This window comes from Strix uralensis, chromosome 33 (genome assembly GCF_047716275.1).
Source record: "Strix uralensis isolate ZFMK-TIS-50842 chromosome 33, bStrUra1, whole genome shotgun sequence".
NCBI lineage: Eukaryota > Metazoa > Chordata > Aves > Strigiformes > Strigidae > Strix > Strix uralensis.
Window position 1 is genome coordinate 1470893 of NC_134004.1, and position 9422 is coordinate 1480314.

The window sequence follows — 9422 nt, forward strand, 5'->3', positions numbered from 1 at the left end:
AGGACCATCTCTTGGGCTGTTGGGCCACCTCTTTCTGGGCTTCCTAGCCCAAATGGCGCCTTCTGGGGTGGGGGAGCTTCTCTCCGTGGGCGATGGGACCCCCCCGAGCCGGGGGGTTCCTCCCATTCCATAGGAGGGGGCTCTGCTTTCCCCTTTGCGTTTTCACCGCGGCTTGGCCCAGGGGTGCAGCGTCCAGCCCAACTCTGCCTGCGGCCGTTTTTGGGGTCTGCGCCCCCCCCCCTCCCACCCCAGCCCCGAGTCCCTTGAGCGAAGGGCAGGACCCGGCCGGCGGCTCCCGGCACCCACAGGCCCCTCACGGTGACGGGTGGGTGCCACCGTCTGTCCCTCGGCCGCGCCTGGAGCAGCTCGACGTCCGGTTGAGGGCCCGGGGAGGGGGGGGAGGAACCGCTGGGAATCTTCCTGCCTAAGCGTGGATCCTGATCTTCCCAACCCCAGGAAATCCTCATCACCCCCCCCCAATTCCCTCGGCAAAGCTCATCCCCCCCCAACACCCCTCACTCAACCCTGAGCTCGCCCGGGCGCAGGACACGGTGACAAGCGTCGCTCCATTTCCCACCCCCTCGATGCTGAATCCATCACGGCTGCTATGAAAAAAAAAAAAAAAAAAAAAAGCCGTTTGGGACAAAAATGCCCTTTGTGGGCTGCAGCGAGCGGCCGCGTGTTGCGATTGGCATCCGCATTGTTGGGTAAACTTTGTCCAGCCCGGCCGCTGCCGGCGCTCCGGCGAAATAATTAGGCGAGTTCTTATAAAGCCGAGTCCCAGATTTACGGCCGGTGGGGACACAGACGCCCTTGTGCCAGGGTGGATTGAGGGGGACACACACACACAGAGGGGACATCTCTGGGTTGTGGCCCCTTGTACCCCCAAAACCAGGGGGAGATGCCCCAAAACCCGGGGCCGACGCCGCAGGGGTGCGTCAGACCCGCGCCCTGAAAATGGCTGGGGAGGGGGTTTCCATCCGTGCTCTGGGTGCTTTTGGGGTGTCCCGTGTCCCCCCCCCCCCCACCATGTGGGGGTGCTCGAGGCTTTGGGGCCCTGCTTTGGGTCCAATTCTTGGCATTTAGGGACGTGGCGGGGGGTTAATCCCAACATCCCTCTTGTCCCCCCCCCATGTTGTTGATTTCCTGGAGCTCCGGATTCGCTTGAGGGGAAGATTTGGGGACCCCCCCCCTCTCTGTCCCCCACAGCCTGGGATCCCCAAATCCCCCCCCTCCGCCGCAGCTGGGGACCGCACAGCTCAGCACCGGGGGGGTGCAGGATTCGGCCCGGCCAGCACCACCGGCTCAGCCTGGAGCCCCCCGACCCCGCGGCGTGACTCAGTTTCCCCTCTTGCCCCCCAATTTCCAGCAGCTGGAGGGGGGGGGGGGGGGGTGGTGCAGGGAAACTGTCCCTCAATATGTCACCGTCCCCCCCAAATACCACCGCGGCGCCATTTTTGATCCCCAAACCGGACAAGTCGCGGGACGGGGGCGGGGGGGGGGCTGCACACTCCACGACACTCCTGATCGTAATTTCTCCTAACGACGGGCCCTGCCCAGCCCCGGCCCCCCCGCTGCCCAGCCAGGGTCCCCCCACAAATCCCCCCACACCCCGCTAATCCCTCCAGCCCCGGCGCCTCATTAGGCCTCGCGACCCCGCTGCTTTTTTTTCCGCTCCCTTTCCAAAAAAAAAAAAAAAAACCCCAACACCCCCCCCCCCTCACGGCCCCATCCTGCCCCGAGCCCGGTCTCCGTTCAAGCCGCGGGACCCTCGAGCCAGCCCCTGTAAGAAACGTTGCTTTTAGGGTTTTTTTTTTTTTCCTGATTTATTTAATTTTTTTTTTTTTTCCCTTTTTTTTTTCCGGCATCCTCCGGCCGGGGACACAGAGGGCGGCTTTGTGCCGGCTGGAGGACGCCGCGGGGCAGCGCTTGGGGCCCTGGCTCCCTGCCACCCCAAATAGGTGGATTTGGGGGGGGGGGGGGGGGTTCCCACCATCAAAGGATGCTGAATCGCTCACTATTCCCCCCCCCCTTTACTCCAGCAGGGAAAAAGGGGGTGAAAACCCCTTCCTGCACGTTGGGCTTAGGAGCTGGAGTCATTTTGGGGGGTGCTGGGGGTGTCCCCGATCCCAGGACTGGGGGTTGTACCCTGAGAGCGCTCAGCCCTGCCCGGATTTGGGGTGTGTTTTGGGGGTCACCTTTTGGGTTTAGGATGGAGACTTTTGGGTTTGGGATGGATAAAGCGGCGGGGGGGGGGGTGTTGCAGCAGAGATGAGCGTTAGGGTGCTGTGAGCCCCCAGAAGATGGAGGTTGGGGATGTGCTCCCCCCCCCCAGCAGCCAGTGACCCCCATATCTCAACCAGCCCCCCCCAAACCAGCCCCTTGTAGAGATACAGCATCAAGCACCGACCTGGGGGGGGGGGTGGTGTTCAAGTGGGCGATTTGGGGGGGCAACAAGCTCAGAGAGGGGTCGGACCCCCGGGGCTGGATCCGGCAGCAGAGGAGATAACCGGGGCTGGAATCGGGGTTTCTATTTCTGGTGGTTTATTTAACCTCAAGCGGGCGGCGGCGGCGGCCGCGAGGTATTTATAGCTCCCGAAACACCCTCCGTTCCCCTCCAGGCCCCGTGGCCGCTGCCACCGTTGGGCTCCGCTTTTGGGGACCCTGAACTCCCCAAATTTGAAGTTTCACCTTTATTTTGCCTTTTTTTTTTTTTTTTTAAGGGCGCTCGGCCCCGCTGTCAGGGGACAGGGATGGGGACAGACGGGGATGGCGGTGGCAGAGCATCCCCAGCACGGGGTGACGGGACAGCCCGTGATATCCCCCCCCCCTCTTTTTATTCGCACCCCAATAACGGAGCATCGAGGCCGCGTCCATCATCAGACTAATAAAAATAACCCTTTTTGCATCACCTGCCCCAAATTTACAGGATTTGGCCCCAAAGCTGAGGGGCAGCGGACGCTCCCGCGCCGGGACGGTGTTATCCGGCCCGCCAACCCCCCGCGACACCTCAGCCCCCCCCCACCCCCCACCCCCCCCCCCCAAATGTCGCCGGCCTCTTTCCAGCCCTCATTAATTTGGATAATCGCGGCTCTCATTAGCGGGGGCGCGCGCCTGCCAGTGCCCCCCCACCCCCCCCACGCCCCCCCCCAGCCCTGGCGCTGATGCCCGCAGCTTTCTGCCTTTTTTTTTTTTTTTTTTTGGGGGGGGGGGGAGAACTACCCACCCCCCACCCAGCCTACAAAGAATTTTGGGGGCTCTTGTTACCCCAAAGTTGGGGGTTTTCCCACCCTGAAACTGGTTTTACCCTGGGATTCTCTGATGTCTTGTACAAGGGTTGTGCTGGGGGGGTGGGGGGGGGCGGGCAGCTTCACCCCCTTTTTCTTGGGCTGCTCCAAACATTTTGAGGGGCTGATGCCCCCTAAAAGGCGGGGGGGGGGGGGGGGGCGCGCATTGAATGGCTGCGATTCGGGGTGCTCCTCCCAACCCCTCGCCTTTGGGGCAAAACGCCGCAGTTTTAGGGCGCAGAACACACCGCCCCCCCCCCGCCCCCCAGCTAAATGTGGGGCACGAGGGTGTGAATTCCGCCCCCCCCCCAAAAAAAAAAAAACCAACCCAAAATCACCACGATCGCCCTCAAAACTCCCCCGCCCCCCCCCGCCTCCGAGGAGGCTCTGAGTCGGAGGCTCAAAGGGGCCCTTTGTGCGGCTCTACCTTCCCAAAGAGTCGCCTTTTCATCCCAAACTCCGCGAGGAGGAGGAGGAGGAGGAGGAGGAGGAGGAGGAGGAGGAGGAGGAGGAAGAGGCCGGGTTCGGGGGGCCTGAACGAGGGCGAATTATTTGACATCATCTCACAAAAATGCCGGCGTCTCCCCCCCCCCCCCCGCTCCCACCTTTCCATGGGGGCCGGGGGCAGAAGAGCCCCTTGGAGGGGGAATTCAGTGGACAAAGGGGCTGTGTGTGATAATTCCCCCCCCCCCCCCAAAAAAAATGGGGGGAAAAAAGCCTTTTTTGGAGCTTTGAGTGAATCCGGATCAGCTGGGAAAGAAGCTGGGGGTGGATTCCCAGCTGGAGAAGGGATTGAGGGGGGGGATTGGGGATCCCGGGGGGGGGATCCTGGGTGTTTATTGACCCTAAAGGTGGTTGGGAGCTTGTGGGGGTGACGCCGTCTCGTCCTGGGTGTCCCCAAAAGCAGCTTTTTTGGGGGCAAATTGACCTAAAATGGGGCTGCTGGTGGGATGTTGAGTGTGTGTGTCCCCCCCCCGCCCCGTTCCCCAGACTGATTCAAACCCTATTTTGGGGGGATTCAGCATCCCCCACCCACCCGCTACACCCAGCCTGATATTAAAAATATAAAATTAAAGAGCAACAAGTGAGGAGGGGAAAAAAAAAAATTAAAAAAAAAAAAAAAAAAAGTCCTTTTTCTGGCCACGCAGCCGCAGCTGGGGGGACAAAGCTCCTTTCTGCTCCCCGTTCCCATGCCGGCCAGGGGAAATATTTGGGGGAAGGTCTGAGGTTAAGGGGAGGTACCAGCGTCGAAAAATGGCATTTTAATTTTTTTTTCCCCTCTTTTACTGAAAAATGCTCTTTTTAAAGAAAAAAAATAAGTTGGGGGGCGGTGGGTGTCATCCCTGCTTGCCCCATAAAGCAAAGAGCAGAGCGTGTGTTGGGGCCAGCGGGTGAGGAAATCCCTCTGGTTTGAGTCTATTTTTATGGGATTGAGGGTGTTTTGGGAGATCTCCAAAAAATGGGGAGAAATGGGGCTGAAATGGGGCAAAATGAGGCCCAGCGTCTGGATTTCCCCATCTCCTCCCCAGGTGGTTTTGAGCCTCAAGTTCTTGTTTGAAAATTAAAAGCAAAATTGTTGTTTTTTTTTTTTTTTTTGGGGGGGGGGGGGGGGGGGAAGCGTCTGTTTGGGGATTCCGAAGTGGAGTGGTGGGGTTTTGGGGTGAGTTTGGGGGATTTTGGGTAAAAGTTGCCATGTGGGGTGGGGGAGGGGAGAATGAGGCCTCGTTCACCTGGAAAGACTTTGGTCCCAAATCCAAGTGATGCCGGTGGGATGGGGACGGGTGATGCTCCTGGGTGGTGGCATCAGGGTGGGGACACTTGCCCTGGTTGGTGACGTCGGGTGGGGACAGTCCCCTTCGCTGGTGGCATCAAGGTGGGGACAATCCCCCTCGGTAGGGAGAGTGGATGGGGACAATGTCCTGGCTGGTGGCATCAGGGTAGGGACAGTCCCCATGGCTGGTGGCATCAGGGTGGGGACAATCTCTTGCTGGTGGCATCAGGGTAGGGACAGTCCCCATGGCTGGTGGCATCAGGGTGGGGACAATCTCTTGGCTGGTGGCATCAGGGTAGGGACAGTCCCCATGGCTGGTGGCATCAGGGGAGGGACAATCTCTTGGGTGGTGGCATCAGGGAAGGGACAGTCCCCATGGCTGGTGGCATCAGGGGAGGGACAATCTCTTGGGTGGTGGCATCAGGGTAGGGACAGTCCCCATGGCTGGTGGCATCAGGGTGGGGACAATCTCTTGGCTGGTGGCATCAGGGTAGGGACAGTCTCCATGGCTGGTGGCATCGGGGTGGGGACAATCTCTTGGCTGGGGCTGGTGGCATCAGGGTAGGGACAGTCCCCATGGCTGGTGGCACCAAGGCAGAATGGTGGCATCAAGCTGGGAAGAACGTCCTGGCTGGTGTCATCAGCGTGGTGACAGTGTCCCCAGCACCCACCATCAAGGTGAGGACATTCACCCAGGTGGGTGACATTGGGGTGGGGACAAACCCCCTGGGTGGGGACAAACCCCCTGGGTGGGGACATCCCTTTTGGGCAGCAGCATCAGGGCAGGAACATCCCCATTTGACGGCAGCTCGGGCCTTGTGGTGGCGATGCCCGGTGACGATGGTGACAGTGACAGTGGTGATGGTGACAGTGACGATGGTGACGGTGGCGGCGGAGCCCCCGGGGCGGGCAGAGTTAAGGCCGGGCGCTCTCATTCCTTCCACTCCCGCCACGGCGAATTCCTGAGCTGACTTGGATGTTTCCCTGCGATTCCCTGATCGTCTTTCCAGAGCCCGAAACGGGGGAAAACCGGGAAAGCGCCCGGAGACGGGATTTGGAAAAACGGGGGACAAAAAGCAAAAAGGATGGAGTTGTGGTTTTTTTTTTTGGAGGGGGGGTGTCAGCGCTATGTGATGAGGTTTGGGTGAAAAAAATCCCAATTTTGGGCCACCTGCCCCGGCCGGGCGATGCCTCGACGCCTGCCGGTGCGGGGAGATCCGGTGGGAACCGCGCGGAGCCTCGGCCCCTTTGGGTGCTTTTTGGGGGGGGGGGGTGAAAGAGACCCCAAGAAATGTGCCCCGCCCCCCCTCCCCTCTCCCCGTTTGCCCTCACCCAGAGACGGGGCGCGGGGGGATGCTCCATCCATCACCCTCCTCCGCCGGGCTCTGCCACACCGGGGAGCTGCCGGTGGTGGCGGTGACCCCCCCAAAAAGCGGGGAGGGGGCCGGGGGGGGGCGGCCATCGCGTTGTTATTTACTCCCAGCCCCGTTTTCCAGTGGAAAGCGGCAGCTGGAGCCAGGTCCTGGCCCCGCTCCCGGGTGTGATCCCCGGCCAGCGCCGGCCCGCCGCCAAGGGCTGAGCACGGGCTCCTCCACCTGCTCGGCGGTGGGACCCCCCCCAAACCCCCCCAGGATGCAGCAGGGAGTGGGATTTGCTCCCCTTTACCAACTGGGGAAACTGAGGCACGGGGGGGGGGGGACACTCACAGTGCAGGAGCACATCCCCTAAATAACAGGGGGCGGGTGTGTGTGTGTCACCCATCACCTGCGGAGCATTTTGGGGTGCAGAAGTGGAAAAGGGGTGCAAAATAAATTGGGGGGGGGGCCTGGTTTGCTCATTGCGGGGGTGCGGGGGGGGTTCAGCCGGAGCTGCCGCCGTCCCAGCGACAGCCCGGGGAGTTATTTTTGGCCGAGTTTGTCGGTGCCCCGCGGCAGCGCCGGTAACACACGGGGCTTTGTCCGCAGCGGCCTCCTGGGAGGCTGCGGGGCAGTGGGGAGGATCTGGGGGGGCTGGGGAGGATCTGGGGGGGCTGGGGAAGATCTGGGGGGGAATGGGAGGGAGCTGGGGGGGGGGTCGGCTGCAGCAGGGATGCCCCGTGGCTGCAGGGCGAGGGGTTGGCCTCAACCACTGGCTGCCCCCAGGTCCATCCTGCCCTGTGTCCGTCCGTCCGTCCATCCGTCCGTCCGTCCGTCCATCCATCCATCCATCCGTCCATCCATCCGTCCGTCCATCCGTCCGTCCATCCGTCCCTCCGTGACCCTCCCCAGCCCCCTCCCTCCCTGGTTTCATCCTGACCTGGTCCTGTCCCCTCCCCAGCTCCAGCCTTCCCCAACCAGACCAGGGGCTGCACCCCCCCCCCCCCCCCCAATCCCCTTCCCAGCCCCCCCCGCAACCCCACACAGCCCCCAGGGCAGGATGGAGCCCCCCCCCCCCTCCCCCCCCCAAGCATTGACCCCCAGATCTGTGAACCCCCAACATCAAGCCCCCCCCCCAAACCAACCCCCCCATTTATTTTCACGGGGGATTTGTGAGTGGTGGGTGGAAGGGAAGTGAGTGGGGACCCCCCTTGTTGGGGACCCCCTTGTCAGGGACCCCCCACCCAGCAGCTGGGGGGTGTGGGGGGGTCCTGCAGGGCCTGGGCCCGACAGCCTGGAGCTGCTGGGGGGAGCCCCAAAGCCCTTTTAAAGGCCGGGGCAGGCCCCCACCATCACCTGACAGCACCCAGCACCCTCCCCGTTTTGGGGGGGGGGGGGGGGGGGGGCAGAGGTGGGATGTTCCCCCCCTCATTTGCTTCAGACCCCAGATGTCACCAACTGGGGGGAGGCTGCTTTGCCCATCCCCAGCCCCCCCGCGCCCAAGCACAGGGGCCAGGCAGAGCCGGGGTGCGCACGTGGCGGGGGGGGCCAAGCCCCCCACTTTGGAGCTCGGCCCTGGGTTGGAAAATGTGTCTGTGTCTGTGTCCCCCCCGAATCCCCCTGAAAAGTCCCCACTGTACCCCCCCTCACTGCTGCTCGGGGTGCGGGGACCCCCCCCCATCCTCCTGAGCCCCTTCCCTAAGGTGGGGGGATCCGGGGGGGGGAAGGGGGTTTGGGAGGGGTCAGGCTGGGTCCTGCCCCCCCCCCCCCCCCTGCTCCTTGCACCCCCTGTTTTGGGGGGGGGGTTGATGATCCTGGGCCCAGTTCCAGGCAGAGAAATGATGGGGGGGGGCTACGTTGTGCTGGGGGCGATATCCTGTGTGTCCCCCCTGAATCCCCAGAAATGGGGGGCAAAATGAATGGGGGGGGGGATTGGGGCAGAATGGGGGGGGCTGCAGGGTGGGGGAGCTGAAAAGGGGCTGGAGCAGGGACTGGGGGGGGGGGGGGGGGCAGGGTGGGGAGGGGGATTTGGGGCAGGGACTGGGGGGGGGGCAGATACCCCCGAGGGGTTTGGCACCCCTGTGTGTGTAGGGGGGGGGGGTGTGTTTCAACTTCTCCAGGACCCCCGGGATGGGGGGGGGTGTCTCAGTCTCCCCCAGGGAACCCCGGAATAGGGTGTGGGGGGGGGGTAATCAGCTCCCCAGGGTCTCCAGGATGGAGGGGGGGGGTGTCTCAGTCCCCCGGGCTCTCCGGCATGGGGTGAAATGGGGGGGTTTCAGTCTTCCCAGTACCACCAGAATGGAGGGGGGGTGTCTCAGCCCCCAGGGACCCCCCCCCAGGAGGGGGAATTCAGCCCCCGGGTCCCCCGGGATGTGAAGGAATGGGGGGGGGGGGGGGTGTCTCAGCCCCCTGGGACCCCCAGGACGGGATGAGATGGGGGGGGGGTGTGTGTGTCTCAATCTTCGCAAGACCCCCAGAATGGAGGGGGGGTGTCTCGGCCTCCAGGGACCCCCCCAGGAGGGGGAAATCAGCCTCCCGGGGGACCTTCACATCCCGGGGGACCGAGGAGGAGGTGAAGGAATGGCGGGGGAGGGGGGGGGGGGGGTCGGGTCTCAGCCCCCCCCCCAGGGACGGCATGAGCCGGGAAGGGGGGGGCGGGTGTCTCAGTCTTCCCGAGCCCCCCAGGATGGAAGGGGGGGGGGGGGGTGTCACAAACTCCCGGCCCCCCGGGATGTGATTGGGGGGGGGGGGGGGAGACACCCCGACCTCCGCACCTCCCCGGGGGTGGCCGTGATTGGGGGGGGGGGGTGTGTGGGGGTACAGCCCCGTGTGTCCCCCCCCTCCTTCCCCTCTCCCTCCCCGCTCCCTCCCGCCCTCCCTGGCCGCCGGTGCCGTCCCGGAGGAGGGTCGGGGGGGCCGTCCCGGCTCGGGTTACACGGCCCGGGGGGCCGCGCCGGGACTTATACGCGGCGGCGGGGCGGTGCGGGCACTGCTCGGCCCGACGCACGG